We start from the raw sequence: 17,222 nt of genomic DNA, 5'->3' as shown, positions 1-17,222 counted from the left end.
AACGTTCGTCCAAGTCTTCTACTGCATGGGCATACACGTCATCATCAGAACTATCTCTCTGCTTGGGCACCAGGCTCTTGTAAATTCTGAGTCCTTCCGGTCCCAAGTTCAGTAACAGGATGCGTTTCTTCCTTTGTGGAGTGAATTTTTCTTCGTTTTCATCCTCCAGGACCCCTATGAAATTATCTATATATTCCTTCCAGTCCTCCCACTTCATCAGTGGGTCTCCGGGTTTCGGTAGGAATTGCACAGGTGCGATTGCATATCCTGCCGGTGTACTCATTTTCACCTCCCTGGTTACTGTTGCCTTGACGTCTTTGCCGGTGGGGCTACCTGGAGTGCTGTCCTTTGTTTCTGTGCTTGTCTCCACCTGGGGACTCTCTGTGCTAGTCCCCACCTCCTCCTCTTTAGTAGCCAGCGCTGTTCCTCCCTGGCGTTGTTTAACGGGAATTTTACGCGCTTATTCTGGCTGCTGTGGGGTATCTGTGCCACCACTCTGACCTCTTCGCCGCCTCTGTGGGTAGCTGTGGCTCTGCCACGCTCCTCGAGCTCGCCGTACCTTGGGTGTGTCCTGCCGTGTCCCTATGGGCCGTCGAGTTGGCTGGGTTGTGCAGGGTAGCTGTGTGCCCGGGTCTGGATGGGCCTGATGACTGCTTTCCCTGTTGTTGCCCACGTGGAGGGTCCATTTTTTTTTTTCTGGTGTCGTCTGGCTGGGCACCTCCCGACCTCGTCGCCACTGTAAAGTCGTTTGCCAATAACCACTGACAGCAGGTTTGTACTGAAACTCTACTTTATTAATGAGTAAATTAGGTTTGCTCGAGGAGCGCCGGCCGGCGCTGATGTCTCCTTCAATCCTCGGCGCGCAATGCTCGATGCGCGCGCATCGCCGCCAACATGGCCACCGCACGTCACGTCAGACGTGACGTGCATAAACTAGAGCGCACACTACAGGCAGAGCTATCGAATGCCCTTTGACTTTTAAAATCTCACCCTAATGTGTTTTCATAGATCGAACCATCCAGAGCGCTTTAAATAGATATATTCCAATGCGCAATTAAAGTTCCTGACAGTATGGGAATGGTGATCGTAAGTGCAACGGGACCTGGCTAGTAATTGTGGGAGCGGGACAAAGACGCAGCTACAATGGGCAAAATAATCTGTAGCTTCTTTAGTTGGTCTTTCACTTTCAGGAAACTGAATATAAAATAACCACTCACCTTCAATGAAAAATAAATACAACTGAAATGAATCAGTGGAAAATGCACTCTTATACATTAATAAACCTCACGTGGTGAATGCAATCGCTGCAGATGCGTCACTAGGGGGGGGCGAGGCTATCGGTTTTGGACAGATTTTCCATGCTTGCTTCCTCAATTAATATCGCCCTCGGCCTCCATGATGAATGCAGCATTGAGCCCCTCATGTAAAGACCACTCAATGCAGTGAGAGAGGTGTGGTGCAGCGGCCAGGGCAGCGCTGATCTCATGCTCAACATCAACAGTGGGGGCACCCTTGATGCACAGCAGTTCATGCTCTCATGAAGCACATTGTAATGAACATTAAACAGGGCTCATCTGAGGGTAAGTCCTAGCCCTTTCTATTTCTGCTGTACATCACCCTGTCCCTGTTCACATTACCTTGTGGCCCCTTCCACGCATATCACTATGACTTATGCTGCATATTGTAAAGAAAAGCGTTTAGTCTCTGTTCAGCTGTATATTTGTTGACCTGCTCATATGGATGATTTTATATCTGAGGCATTTAGTGAAATGTATGCCTGCCACTGTGTGTTCGGGATTAATGTGTGCATGTTCGATGTGTGCAAGTGAGAATGAATGTTGAGTGCCTGCACAATTTGAAACTCAACCTTATGTGCTATGACAAGGCTTCGGGATGACCCTATTTTACATCATCGGCTCAGGCTGGAATTATGACAACAGCGGCCGTGGCGTTACTAGGGTTGGTGTCATGCCAGACTGGAGGACAGGTGAAGGGAAGCGAGAGAGACGGAAGCGAAGCAGGGAGGGTAGTGATAGCAAGCTGGGGTGGACCGGAATGTGGCAACACTGCAGGGAAGACCAAAAGCAAGCAGGTAAATACTCTGAGTAGAACGCATGGCCCGCAAGGGGAGGAGTTATGAAAGGATGGGTAACTCCTCTGCAGACTCTGGTGTAGAAGAAGACCCCAGAAGAAGAAGGACCCCCTCCATGGGTGCTGCACAGATGACTACATCTCCTCGAGGAGGTCCATCATGGATTCATGGGGTAAGTCGTGAGGGGGTGACACCATGAATTACCCGCACTGGGTGACACCAACCCTAGTGACGCCACTGGACATTTTTCTATTTCTATTTCAGGGTTTGGTGAAGCGCAACAGCTACCCCGGCAAAGGGGTGTCCCGGCGCTAAGAGCAGACGTGCAAACTGAGGCCAGAGGGAGAGAGGGAAAGGGGGAAGACTAGGGAGCGGGGAAGAGGTGAGTCTTAATTGCTCTGCGGAAGGCAGGGAGGGAGTCGATAGAACGAATGCTAAGGCATCAGACATTAGTTACTGTTAGCAGATAAGCAGTGAGCTGACCCCAGATATCACAAGGCTTCGATGTCGTGGGCAATTCTTCCGCGTAGCACGTGCGCTGATCCCAACAGTATGCCAGGTCCTGTAACCATAGTTTAGTGGAAGGCGCAGACCTGCCTCCCCAACCCATGGAGACTCTGCATTTAGCAAATAGCAATGTTGCATCTACAAACTTCCTATGAGACGGCTTAATATTAGCTACCGCGCCAGTAGGCACAGCTGTGGAGTACATGCTATGAGATACTTAAATAATTGTTTTAATGATACGATCATGTAGACAAACCTTGGTAGTTTGTTTTAATCCAACGGATATAATAATGAACGCAAATTTTACCAAATGTCTGATTCATGCGAAAAAGAAATTGGAAGCCAGTGATTTGAGCATAGCAAAATTGGAAGTTACTGATGGCTAAAGAAGAATTCTGAATTACACATGCAAATTTGCACATAAGTAATGAACTCATAACTGTATATTATTCCTATTTTAAGATTTGCCTTGTTGACTTGCAATAATGATTAACTAAATAGGTGTATATAATGTATACTCTATTATCCGCTGTGGAAATTGTTCAGCTAAGGGTTACAATGGATTTTGGATTCATAGATCTGTTTTAATGGTCGTGCATTGCTCATTTCTTCTTATTTTTTTATTGTAATATTTTAATTAATCATGCAATAAAGTTATTACTATTATTATTATTATTATTATTATTAATAAATAAAAATAACAATTCAACAAAAAGCAAAAAAACGTGTGTTCTAATGGTGGTTATCCTAAACATTCTGTGTGCGACACTTCACAGGCCTGATCCTTCGTTTTTTGTTTTTTTTGCAGTTTTATACAGAGCAAACTTGACCGGGAGCTCCAGTTATGCAAAAATCTTCATGTTCTTTTTTTTTTCAGGCACACGGAGATTAAGGGAGTCGCCCAGAATCACGGGATGTTGAGCCGACACTAAGACTCGAACCTGGGCCCATATTTATAAAGCCTTTGCATTGTCCTTATGTCACGCAAGGCTAATACAAGGACAACACAAAGACTTCTGTAATATTTAAAAAGTCATGCAAGGCCTGATTTGTGTTGCTTTGCTTGGCTTTGTAAAGAAATAGAACACAAGGCCGCTGCTTCCTCTGCATTAAGTTACGTTTCAACTTCAGAGGCATTCCATGGGGGAAACATGGCCGTTCCCAAGCATCCACCCATGGATTTTGTCACATTCCCATGTTTGTAAAGACAAGTAAACCTGCAAATGCATCAGAATGCTATGCCTTTCAAGTGAGGTGTAACAAGGAGAAATATATTTATTTCCTTTTTCCACTGTGCTGGATGCAGCACACACACTTAGAGTAAAATGCCTCACGGATGATTTTGTTCTGAAAGGTATCCCTGCCTGCACAAACACAATCCTGCCTGTAGCACAGGCAGCTTTGCACTATGGTGCATGGGTGCCTGCATTGGTGCTAGGCTGCACACAGTGCACCAGCACAAGGAGAAGGCAGAAATGCTCCATATGTTTGTAAATATGGAGCACTCCTTTTCACTCCCTTTCAAGCAAACAGCGCCTTTGTTTGCTGCCCTGCATTGTCTGAGACTTTAGTAAATGTGCCCTCTGGTTCCCCAGTCGGCTATTCCGACCGTAATGCCACATCCCTGCAGTACATATGGATCTGAGTCAGGGTTCACATAACTTGTAGTTGCAGCCCTACAAGACCTGAGGGGAAATTATATCTATAACACTGACTCCAGCCACGTTAACTGCAAAACCTATCATTCACAAGCACGCACCCACAACGCCCGCAGCATCCGCTTCTAGTTATCACTGAGGCTGAATGCCATAATGCGGAAAGATATGAAGACCACAAGGAGATAATTTTATACTTTGGAACTGTTCAGGAGAAGAAGCTGGTTTTAAAGGAAGCCAGTGTTCTGGACTTCTGGTAACATGAGAACATTCTAAAATATTTCTCCAGGCACATCCTGGAGAGGCTGAGGCTGCATGCATGCTTCCAATCTTTTACATAGAGTGCAAGTCACACAAAACTTACATTAGATAAATGTTACAATTATGTTGATTTTAAAGCAACGAAGCATGGATCACTACTGAGAATATATTTTCATTTATCAGAATTTCATGAATCTGTGATTTGCCAAATGTGTTATTATTCTTACTTATAGTAAAGCTGAAATGATGTGTGACTAAATCCCACTGCTGTAAACGGAAACACGTTTTAATCAGGTTCACCAAGACCTTAAGAATTCCAAACTATGTTTTCTACAGAAATCAATATCCAAGACACCATGGAAATACCTCATATGGGGAATAGTCGCGATTCTTCTATTCTCTTCCCAACCCGGAAGGCAAGTAGGATTGCTGTGGAAAGACCCAAGGGGCGGCAAGATGACTTGGAACTGTGGAGTCTGTATATCATAAAACCCCAAGGAGACTGAGCAGTAGCAGTCCCCCAAAATCACAGTTGCAGCTGCTGATCTTTGAAAGTGGTGGCGCGTATTACGTGCCAGGAGCTCACCCCATTTTTTGCAAACTTTGCCTTGAGAGTTGCCCATATGTTAAGAATTACCCATACTGTGCCAATGTGAGAATTTTGTTCTAGGTGCCCCCTTTTAGCAAGAATTACATACAACATTCCATTACTAGAATGTTGCCATTGACAAGACCCATATACCATGGATTGCATATGTCACAAATTACCACTGGTATTTCAGAACCAGTATTTGATCATTGTGTCCTTCCCCCACCCTGTCCCTTAGACCCATTGTGCCCTGGCTCCCCTCTCTAAGTCAGAGATTTGCCTTCAGTATGTCAGCACCAGCGTTATGCCATAGGTGTTTCCTAATGTCATCTTTTCCAGTATGTTAGGGTCCGCACTTTGCCTTGTGTGCCCTCCCTTCGGCCAAGAACTACTTCCAATTTCTCAGTGTCAGCCATTTGGCACCAGTGCCCCCATGCCAGAAGTTTCTCAATGACCAACATTTTTCCATAGGGGCCACTATGCTAAAAAGTACTTTGAGTACTAGTATAGAGATACTAGTATGTTAAGGCCTTCATTTTTCCACAGATGACCTTCTTTATGCCAAGAATTGCCAGCAGCAGCATGTTGCTTTGGGTGCCGCATAAGGCCAGACTTATATTGAGTATACCATCGCCAGAGGCAGACTCACAATCACAAAACAGTCATATAAACACAGTCACTCATACACTCTGATGAGCTTCACCTGGCAAATGTCCCAAGAATCTTGAGGTCCAGATCGGGCGGTCGTCTTTTCTCATATAACTCGGCCAAGCTTTGGAATTCCCTACCTCAATCCCTTCGGAAGGAACCCAACCACTTGGCTCTTCACCTAGGGACCTTCCCTCCACAGTCCTGCCACAGCGCTGGGATGCCTCTGGGCAGCTATGCGCTATATAAAAATCCATTCATTCATTCATTCATTCATTCATTCATTCATTCATTCATTCATTCATTCATTCATTCATTCACTCATACTACCTTCCTCTCACATTTACTTTCTTCCCCCTCATTCTCTCTAGCTCACGTTCTCTCAATTACTTGTTCTCAGTAATACTCACTCCCGGGGGCGTGGCCAAGCATGGATTGCAGATGGCTGCATAGTCCGTAAGCTCTGTCGCCCGAGAAGCCCTCTACTATCCTTAATGACCATCAGAAGCACTTGATTGATGCCCAGGGTGTCGTATCCATAGAGGAGCCCATCCCGGCTGCTCCAGAGAACGATCGTGCGATCCAGAGGATTGAAACTTCATTGCAAGTTGGCAGCCCGCACAGCGTCCTAAAGCCGGGGACCACAGTAGCCAAGCCCCCCGGAGCAGGGCTCCAACCAACTTACTCCTGCCAGCCTGTGGCGATGTGGATCGAGGCGCCGTTGCAGAGTTGTCCCCGCCGATAACTACAGTGGTGCCCCTAAAGATCCCAAGTGGCAGAGGACGCGGCGCACATAACTCAGCAGGTTGGTGTGTCCAGATTACGCTGGGATCGCAGCGAGAGTGAGCGCGCCGGCCGCGGGGCGTAAGATGGCATTGGCGCAGCTCGCTTAATGGAAATCCCTCTCCCTGCGTCATCCGTCACTGCCAGCATGCCTTATGTAGTGGGACCTGAGACCGAGACACACTGTAGCCGGTTCATTTGATGCCCCTGGGACGTTATTGACAGCAACGCCGACACGAGTCTGATTGAACAGAGACTCCTGGTATGGTATGGTAAATGGTAGGGTAAAAAGTTTTGTACTGCGCTCGGACACCATACGGTTTCATGGCACTCATGACAGATGCGGGGAGGCAGGGACGTGTTTTTACTCAAAGGCAGACTGGAAAAGATACGTTTTTAACAGTTTACGAAAACAGCCATAGGTAGGGCAGTGTCGGATGGCAGACGGAAAGCATTCCAGGTTTTGGGGGCGCAGAAAGAAAAACAGGAGCCACCATGTTTTTTCTGTTTAGTTTTTGGAATGACTAGCAAATTGTGGCCAGAGGAGCGGAGGTTTCTGGAAGGAACATAGCATTTCAATTTAGAGGAAATAAAAATAGGAGCAAGATCAGACAGGGCTTTAAAGATTGTGCAGCCCAGTTTAAAGATGCAACGCTTGGCCACAGGGAGCCAATGAAGGCTCCGCAGTAGCGGCGAGACGTGTTGGTGTCGAGGTAGGTGGTAAACCAGGCGTGCAGCCTGATTTTGCACAAGTTGCAACTTGTGAAGGAGGTATGCAGGAGTACCGGCATACAGAGTGTTGGCGTAGTCAATTCTTGACGTGACCAGGGCCATGATGACAAGGATCAGTGCGTCTCTGGTAAGAAATCTACAGATTTTTCGTATCCTGGAGAGACCGTCACTGCACGGAGCACCGGGGGGAGCTGCAGCCCCGTTCTGGATGCACAGCAATAGTGGTAGGGCATAACAGTTGTGAACCAGGGCGCGTCGGCCACACAATCATCTCGAATCATCATTGCGCTCCTGATCCAGATAGTGATGGCCCCCCTCGGCCTATTTTGGGGCAGTGAACTCCCCATGCCTTTGTTCTTTGTGGCCTGCATGGAAGCTTACAACTGGGGCCCACAGCAATAGACCTCTCGATCTCCAGCTCCACATGTTCTACCACCACGTGGAGGGGGCGCTAGAGGCACACAACGCTGCTGTGCTCCATCTACAGTGGGGGGCCTGCACGAAGGGTCGCCCAAGGAAATGCTAGAAGCTGTGATTGTGGCCTTGTGAAGCTGTGCTGGGATCTTTAATATGTACGCCACAGTGGGGCGAGCCGTAGAGTGCCAACCGCGGAATCCTCAAGGGCAAGGAACTCGCAGATACCGAAGCTGGGCCCTGGGGCAACAACCCTCCCAACTGAAGGCCCCACCCATCCTGTCACCAGACAGCAGTGGCCCGAGACACCGTGACATTGTGTTGCACCGACCATGAAGAGAGTTTATGACGGGGGGGTCGCATGGAATAACGCCAATAGCGATAATGGCCTTGCTGGGCAACACTGGTAACACCTGCCTGCACTCCAATCTGTGACCAATTGAGGGGAACCAAATTTGATATGTTAGACGGTGTCGACTGGGCTTCCCTATCTCTACCATCATCATTTACTAGCGGAACCCCCTCACGTAGAGATCGGTGGGTCACTTGCGCCCCTCTTCCCAATGGTGAGATCAGGTGCGGATTGGATTGTGACAAGCAACTGCGGTTTTCGGGTCCCTCAGTCGTGCTTCTCTGCATTGCCTTCATCCTTCTGGTGGTTGGTATAGGGTACAAGGCTTTTAGTGTTACTCTCATCGAATCTATCTTGGAGCAGCGCACTTCCTCACCCACCACCCCCAAGAATTAACATCCGATTGTGATCCACCTCAGCTGCTATCATGGAACACACTAAGGGGACGGGGACCAGGGGACCGAAACCAGTCCAGACCAACAAGCTGGATCGATACACAGTGACCTAAGATGTGCAACAGGGCCGTCCATCAGATGAAGCAGCACGGGGAGGCCCTGGAGAAGGAGAACCTGAGCCTTCCCTCAGAGACGTCATGTTGGCCATTTGCAGGTATCAAAACTTCCCTGGACTCAGTGGCCAGTGACATCAACATTATCCGAGCCGACATGGGGAAACTCAGCACAAAAGTAAAACAGGTGGAAATCACGATGATCAGCGTAGTGGGTATGTCACACAATTACAGAGGGAGGTCCAAGAATTGCAGGAATCCCGAAATCACGTCGACATCATGCTGGATGATTACAAAGGCCGACTTCGCCGCAACAGTCTCGAATTATAGGAGTTCCGGAGAAATCGGAGCGGCAATCTCCTGACCTGTTCGTTGAGGACCTTATCCTCAAGCACCTGCAACCCAAAGGCCTCAGTAAATTATTTTTGATCGAGCAGGCTCACAGGGTCTCGGGCGGCCGTCCCAAGCCGGGCGCTCCTCCGCAGCCCATGCTGGCTCGTGTCTTCAACTACCATGACAGGGATGTGATCCTCTAAAATTCCAGGGCTACTGCCCCCCTCCGATGTGATAATGCCGAAATCTCCTTTTTCCCTGACTTCACGCAAAGTGTGCAGAAGCAGAGGAGATTATTCCTGTCTGTTAAACGAGACCTGAGAGAAAGGGGCCTGAAATACTCTATGCTGTTCCCAGCGCGCCTCCGAGTCAAGGCGGAGGGGAGGGCGTGGTTATTTGATCGTCCTGAGGCAGTTGCGGACTGGATTGACTACCTAGGGACTAAACACCCAATGGAGCGAGGAGCCGGGGGCCACGCAGACAGTGTGCCAGCCTGAGGCGGAGTTTCAGACGATGGTCGCCTTTTTGAGAAGTAAAAGGAGCAATGATGCGGTGCAGGTAGGGGAGGAGGGATAATTGTACATTATTTGTTGGGGTTTGCTGATTTATCCATGACTATATGTTTAAGGCTCAATAAGGGTGTGACAGTGAAATAGCATAGGGCAGGACGCGGAGCACACTGCTTCCCCTCCATCCCCCTGGTTTTTTTTCTTCCTTGATTCTTAGGGCGACAGGCACTCTGCAAGTTGTTTGATGGGCAGTTCTGAGCTCAGAGCGCAGGGCAGCGGGGTGGGGGGGTTTTGGGTTGGGGTATTTTCTTTAGTTGTTTTGTATTTTTTGTTCATTATTCTCGACAATATTCTGATGGTGCAGTTCCGGTGTGTGGCGGCTGCCACTGTGGAGTTCAGCCTGATGTATAAACGTAACCCCATTAGTGGGGACCTGTTTAACTACCAATGGGAGTGCAGTGTAACAGGGAAATCAACATTTTAAGTTGGAATGTTAACGGATTGGGGGACAAGATCAGGAGAAGTGTTGTGTTGCAATATATTAAGAGACTATCGCCGGACATTGTGTTGCTCCAGGAAACACACCTCATTGGCAACACGTGTAAAGAAATGCACAGATAGGGATATTGAATGGTGGCACATGCTTGGTTCACTTCTAACTCCAGGGGAGTAGGCATTATGCAAAAAAAATTATTTCCTCTCTCACTCACCTCCACGTATGTGGACGACCGCGGCAGATATCTTGGAATCACAGGTTCTTGGGAGGGCAGATCAATCACTTTCATGTCAATGTACACGCCCCCAGGGGTGCAGGGCATAACATTAACGGACTTAAGTGCTGTACTCTTGACGTTGCCTGATGGACACCTGGTGCTTGGAGGCGACTTTAACTAAATAGTGTTGGGCGCTCTAGATAGACACCCCCCTTGCACAACCCCCCAAGCTGCGCTGGCGTTTTCCAGTTTCTTGGAAGCGATGGAGCTCATAGATGGCTGGAGGACATGCAATCCCGATAAGATACAGCACACTTTCTACTCCGGGGCGCACAACAGACTAACACACCTTGATTACATACTTGTCCCAGCCCCACACATCACTGATATTCACGAAATCCGCCACCTGGCAAGAGGTATTTCCGTATAGAACAAGGAGAGTGCAGTTCCTAGGGAGCGGATGGACCAGAAGGTGGGAAAGACAAATCTTTTGTCATGTTGCCCTCACACACCCGAAAGGTGTCATGCTTCATCATTGGGCCTTGCTCCTCGTTGGGCCGGCGACGCAAAGCTCGACGGGCTCATTGTTTCCGGGGCTCTTTGTCGGAGATCTTTTTAGGAAGCCGTTGGGTGCGTGCGGGTGCGGGGGCAGTGGCAATGAGTGTGCACAAAAAGTGGTGATTTAAAATAGGTCAGGGACAGTCTTATAATCAATAGCTTTAATGTTAGAGGTAGTACCTGCCTAATTAAAATAAGGTGGACGTCCTATGGGAATGTGATGTTCGGTGGACAGTCTCTAAAGTGAGGTCGACATGTTTTGTGCCTGGTCGTCCCTAAAGGAATCAGGTGGCACTTCTTCAGGACCTAAGTCATGTGTGGTGCACAGCTATGGACAGGCTCTACGTTAGTTGAGGTAGCCTGTAGTGGGGACCTAGTAGTCCTGTACTGGGCCGTGTGGCAACCTGTGGAAGGAAACCAAAAATAACATAGCGTTTGGGAAAGACTAGGGGGGGGGACAATGGCCACAGGAACCAGTATCAAGGGTAAGGATATCAGCCATGGATATGCTAGGGGAGAAAACAATTAGGAGGGAGGAGGTTTTGTTGAAAGCCAATTATGCAGTGAAAGTTGGCTGATGGAAGTGAGAAGCCAGGACAGTGATTGCCCGTGGGGGGTGGGGGGGGAGGATACCCAGGGTGTCATTGACATAGTGGTCATCATCTTGCGCATCAGCTGGTACTCACATGCTGGCGATATACTAGATCAAAGTGGGCTATGCCCGGTAGTGCATATCAAGTGGAGGCTCTTGTGCGTGATGAGCGCCCAGCTGGTGGGCCAGATTGGCGGGCTAACTCTGGGTCAGACTGATGGCATATTTGCTTAAGAAACAGCCCCGTAGTGTAACTGATCGAGCTGGTAGAGGAACTGGCATGCAGCATCTTGGCCAGTACCTACAAAATGCCATTTGTCATAATTAACGGCAGCGCTGTGTGGTATGTGGTAATTACAACGTGGTCGTTAGAGTGATTAGGCCGATATTCGTACAGTGTCCCCTGCGTTTTGTGTGGCGGTCAAGAATGTACAAACGACATTTGGCGGGGTGTGCGTTTAGTGCCCCGCTCAGACGGGGTGCCAAAGAAACAAATTGTGCCCTCTAGAGAATCCAACCGCAAAAATAACACATACATACTGGATCAGTGATCCCAAGAAAACACTCACCTGAGTAGCAGAGAGAGACTACAGCCTGACGGGGTGTGGTGGAGCACTTTGTTGCTCCATTTCTTGGTGAAAAAGGGGAAAGTGAAATAAAGTTAAGTAAAGTTTTAGGGGGCGAGAAAGACTCCTCTCAAATGCTTACAGTAACGTTCATGTGCAAGGCATATTCACGGAAGGGTGGCGGCAACTTGCTGGAAGCCTAGCCTCTGTGCTGTTCCCGTGAGCTCCAGACCCGGAAGAAGCGTATTTCAGAAGCAGAGCATCACCTGATTCCACCATCTTGGGGTGGGTTGTGTCATGTGAAAATTTTATTGGGACACCAACAAATGTGACGGGAGCAGAGACCAATGGATATATGCATCCAAGTGGGAATTACTAATAAAAATGCAGTGGGCCAAATGCGTGATGTTAGTAACGGTCCCATCAATATGTGATAAATAAGGAAAAAGTCAGGAAACTAATTAAGAATTTTTGGCATGGTAGCAGTGCGCTTGAGTTTGCTCATCCCGGGAAGGAACAAAAATGGATAGCGCGGTCCCACAAGTATCCTATAACGTCTGCGGGATGCCAGCCAGGGTTCAGGGTGCCAGCGGGATGCCATGCCACAGTGTTATTGTGAGGATGACTGGCCAACGGGGGTTCAGTAAAAATGTCATTAGGGATGGGAGCGGGATTAAACTAGTGCAGTGTGCCCAGGTTCTGGTTATTTGAGTGATCTCCCATTGTGGCCGAAGTTCGCCAGTTTTTAAGGGAAATGGCCCTTATGGAAGGCAGGAGGGGTAAATAAGGCATAGGTGCCCTGGACAGAGTACTGAAAAGGAGACCGGGGATTAGTGAGTTATTGCTGCCTGTTAGACCTGTCAGCCCTAGGGTGCTCTTTCCCCGTTTTTTTCGCCCTTGCCTTTTTTTCCACCATTTTTTTTGTTGGATCTAGGTCTCCGAGCGCCTTACCACTGGTAATCAGTGCTAAGGTGCAGGTGCTCTCTCCTACCAACATGGCTGCCACAGGCCCCTGCTGCTGCAGAGTATTCTTTTTAGTAGCACCCTAGTAGCCAGGAGCTGGCTGGGACCCTAAGATACTGTTGCAACACCAGCCCGCCTTGTCTGCCCATAGCTAGACTGGGAAAGCTCATGGAACCTTCCGGAATAGGGGAGGGGTCTTCTTTTGACGCCTTAGAGAGTGGTCACCTGACTTAGGATTATTTAAGGAAAGGAGGGAAATCTTTTAGTCAGATGGGGCATCACTGACCTGGGGGAACCTACTCAGGAGTCTTAGGCATTAGGGCCTAGGGGGGAACCTATACCACTGGGAGTGACTGGGCCTAGGCACTGCCTTCCAAGTTGAGTAAGGGACTCTAACAAAACCCACTGATCTGGCGTGAGGGGAACCCAGGGATCCACCTGCAGTGATCTATAGGAACCAGCCTGACCTTAAGCCACCAACTCAACCCCCCCTTCTACCTATCCCCCCAAGGAACTACCTGAAAAGGGCGCAGTCGCCATCAAGCGCCAAGGAGAACACTTATCTACCAGAAGGACTGCTGGGGATCAACCAGTTACTAGCGCTGTCCCATTCACGTGCTCCCCTGTTCAACCTGTGCCCCCTATGCTGTCCTGCCGCAGTTATGGTGCCTACACTGCCTGAATTGCCTACACTGCCTGCACTGCCTTCTAAGCGCTGAAGCCTACCTGCACTGGCCTGCCTAGTACTGTGCCTGTCAGAGCGGCCTGGGTGCCAGGGAACTGCCATCGCCGATTCTCTATTGCCATGGGTGCTTATGGGTCCCCACACCGTGTTGAACCCAGGTGCTGTGCCCCCTTCGAAGTGCTGCCGGCCCGACTCACTGCTGCGGCCCGGGAGCCAAGTCACGAGGTTGCCGCTGTCACCACCGCAGCCCAGGGATTGCGGGTGCTGCCCCCTTGGTGTTCGAGCGCTGTCTGGTCCTTGCTGTCACCACCACAGCCCGGCGCTTGATTTGGGGGAGGTCCCCACTGTGAGGTGCATCGTTGCAGCAGCCCCCGGAGCCAGGAGAGGGCCGCCGGAGTGAAGAGAGGGCTGCGCTAGGTCTGAAGCCACCGCCGTCAGACTCACGTGACAGGGGCACCCAGCACGTCATCGGCCGCCTCATCGGCTGCGCCCCAGCCCTTGCTGCCCGCCATTGGCTGACACTGCCACACTTCTCTGCAGGCTGCGCTGGGATTGGTGGCCGGCACCACACCCTCCAGGAGCGGCCTCTGATTGGGCCCGACACCGGGGGAAGCCCCAGAATGCCGCGAACCGGCACACGTTGGGACGGGGGGCTCGCAGGAGAGCGCAAGCCCCCTCTCTTTGCTGCAGACCCCGGATCGGCCCCCTACCGGGCCCCACCACTATCTTGGGCCGCGAGGGCCTCCTTGGGGACCCGGAAGTGCCATCCCCTTTCCTAGAGGAGGGCGGAAGTCCCCAGAAGACGCGGGGGCTGTCCAGGAGCCTCAGTTGTCTAGAGAGGCAGCCCCGCGACCGCCCCTCCCCACAGAAGACCAAAGCCGGGCCCTGCAGGCCCCAAGGACCACCCGACCGGCCTGCTGGCCCAGAAAACCTAAGTAAGTGGGGAGCTAGGAGGAAACATAAGGGACTGGGCCTGAAACTGCTCCACTAAGCCCAGTGGTGTGCCCCCAAATAACTTGTGACCCGGAACTCACTGAGAGTGGTCCCTTTACGTTGTGGTTGTGCTCCTCACTAGAACTGCCAGGGCTATTGTTAATGTTATACAGAACTAAGGAAATTCCGCCTGTGTTTTGGGAGGAAAAGTTTACTCCTGCCTAATGAAATGTTTACTCCTGACTAATGAAATGTTTACTCCTGCCTGATGAAATGTTTACTCCTGCCTAATGAAAGGTTGAGTGAATGCCTACAGTTACCTAATGAAATGTTCACTTTGCTCCTTTAATGAAATATGGTCTAATGAGTTAATGCTGCATTGATTAATCGATTACCCTGAGTGATTTGCCAGCCCTGATTTCAATCTAGATAAAAGTGTATTGATTTTAACAGACTAGATGGTGTGGTGTCAGTTATTGTGTGCGTTTCATGTCTCAATGGGTGTGTGTGCTGCACAGCTACTTTACACCTAAGCTTTCGGGTGCCTTCCTGCTTGCGCCAAGCTACCCCCTGTGGAATTGGTGACCCCAGTTCTCACACTGCCCAAGGAATGTCATCATTAAGTCCCTGTGTATGGGTTGACAGTTTGAAGACCCAACGCTGTTCCTTTCTGAAGAGTGCGTCTTTGTGGATATTTTGGTAGTGTTCCAGGATGGTCCAGTGGAGGTCATTGTAATTGTAATTGTAATTGTAAAAATATTTGTAGAGCGCATGGCTACCCGGAGGCCTACCAGCGCTGTGGACTATTGGCTGTGACTGCTCCATTTAGCTAGATGGAAATAGCAATGTTTTCAATCGTTTGCGGAAAGCCAGATGGTCATCTACCAGTCTAATGTGGTCCGGAAGGGTATTTCACCCTTTGGCGGCAACATAGGAGAATTGTTGACCTCAACTTCTAGTTTTCCGGATTTTGGGGATCGTTGCTAGGCGTTTGTTGCCAGAGCGCAGAGATCTATTAGGCTGATAGGGGACGATGGTTGCTTGTAATATAGGAGAACATTTTGCGGTCAGGATCTTGTGAGTGATACAGAGGGATTTGAACTGGATCCTCTCTGCCACTGGTAGCCAATGTAAGGTGGTTATGGCTCTTCTGGCTGATTTTCCCTGGGGAATGTCCATGAGAAGCCTAGCTGCACAGTTTTGTACCGCCTGAAGACTCCTTATTGTAGACCGAGATGAGCCCACAGGAAGGGCACTCGCGTAGTCCAGGCATGAAAGAATTAGTGCCTGGACTACTAATTTCTTGGACTCCCAAGAAAGCAATGGGAAGACTTTCCTCATCATCTTGATTAGTCCAAAGCAGCATCCTGCAACTTTCTGTACTTGGGCTTTCATGCTGAGTTTGTTGTCTAGCCAGACACCCAGGGATTTAATTTTATCCTTGGGGGTTGGAGCTTTGCCTAGACAGTTGGGCCAGAGGGTGGTGACCCCCATCTGGAGTGGTTTACCCAAGAACATCAGTTCGTTCTTGGTTCCATTGAGTTGTAAAAAGGAGCTTTCCATCCAGGATGCAATTGTTTTCATACAGTTGGCTAGGGTGTCTAGGCTATTTCCTGGTTGATTAAGGGAGACAATCAATTGGGTATCATCTGCATATGTGATGATCCGAATTCCAAAGGGTTCCACTATTTTAGCCAGAGGGCTCATATAAATGTTAAAGAGAGTGGGGCTCAGGGAAGAACCCTGTGGCACCCCACATCTCAATGGCCAGCTCCTAGATGTAACTTCACCCTCATAGACCCTGAATGATGGACCCTCTAAGAAGGACTTCAGCCAGTCTAGTGCACTCCCCGATACCCCTGCTTCTCTAGCCCTAGAGATAAGCAGGTGATGGTTAATGGTATCGAAGGCTGCACTTAGGTCTAAGAGGATGACGGCTGCCGAACCTCCGATATCCATGATTTTTCTGGTTTCCTCAGTCACTGCAATCAAAGCTGTTTCGGTGCCTTGTTGGGGTCTGAAGCCAGTTTGTGTCTGGTGGAGGCAGCCGTTTTCCTCGAGAAATGCTGAGAGTATCCCATTCACATGTTTCTCTGTGATTTTGGAAATAGCTGGCAGCAGGGAAATGGGTCTTTAGTTCAGGAGGGTATCTGGGTCGGCTCCCACTTTTTTTTAGCAGTTCCTTCACCATGGCTTGTTTCCAAGGAGAGGGGAAAGTGCCAGTGCTTAATGACAGGTTTATCAGCTCAAGTATGGTGGGTGCCACATATTGAGAGACTTAGTTGAGGATGGTGGGTGGGGATGGGTCACATGGGGAGCCAGATTTTAGTTTATTGAGACAAGATTTTAAAGTCTCTAGATTCATTGGGTGAAAAACTTCCAGCATTTTTCCAGCCCTACTCTCAGTAGGGGGAGTGTTCCGTTTCTATAAAGTGTGTGTACAGTTTTGTAGTGGTCTTTCTACAGCGGATGTTGCTCCTGTGTTCTGAGATTCTGGTTTTAATGGTGCGTGTAGTCATGCCAACATACCAGAGGTTGCAAGGGCATGTTAGCAGATAAATACAGTTCTTTGTGTTGCAGTTGGTGTGTTGGGTTTGTATCCATTCCCATGTGTCAAATAATGCAATTGTTTTTGTTGCTTTAGTAAGGGGGCAGGCAACACACTGCCCGCAGGGAAAGTGGCCTGTGACAGGAGGTAACCCCCATAGGGTATTAGCGTGTGTTGGCTGTTGTCTGGGTCTGGTATTGACCACCATGTCTTTGATGTTGGATTTTCTTTTGAAAGCAAATCTGGGCTTCTCAAAGGTTTTTTCCCCCACCTGTAAGATC

Source organism: Lissotriton vulgaris, chromosome 4_1 (genome assembly GCF_964263255.1).
Source record: "Lissotriton vulgaris chromosome 4_1, aLisVul1.2, whole genome shotgun sequence".
NCBI lineage: Eukaryota > Metazoa > Chordata > Amphibia > Caudata > Salamandridae > Lissotriton > Lissotriton vulgaris.
This window is presented reverse-complemented; position numbering follows the sequence as displayed.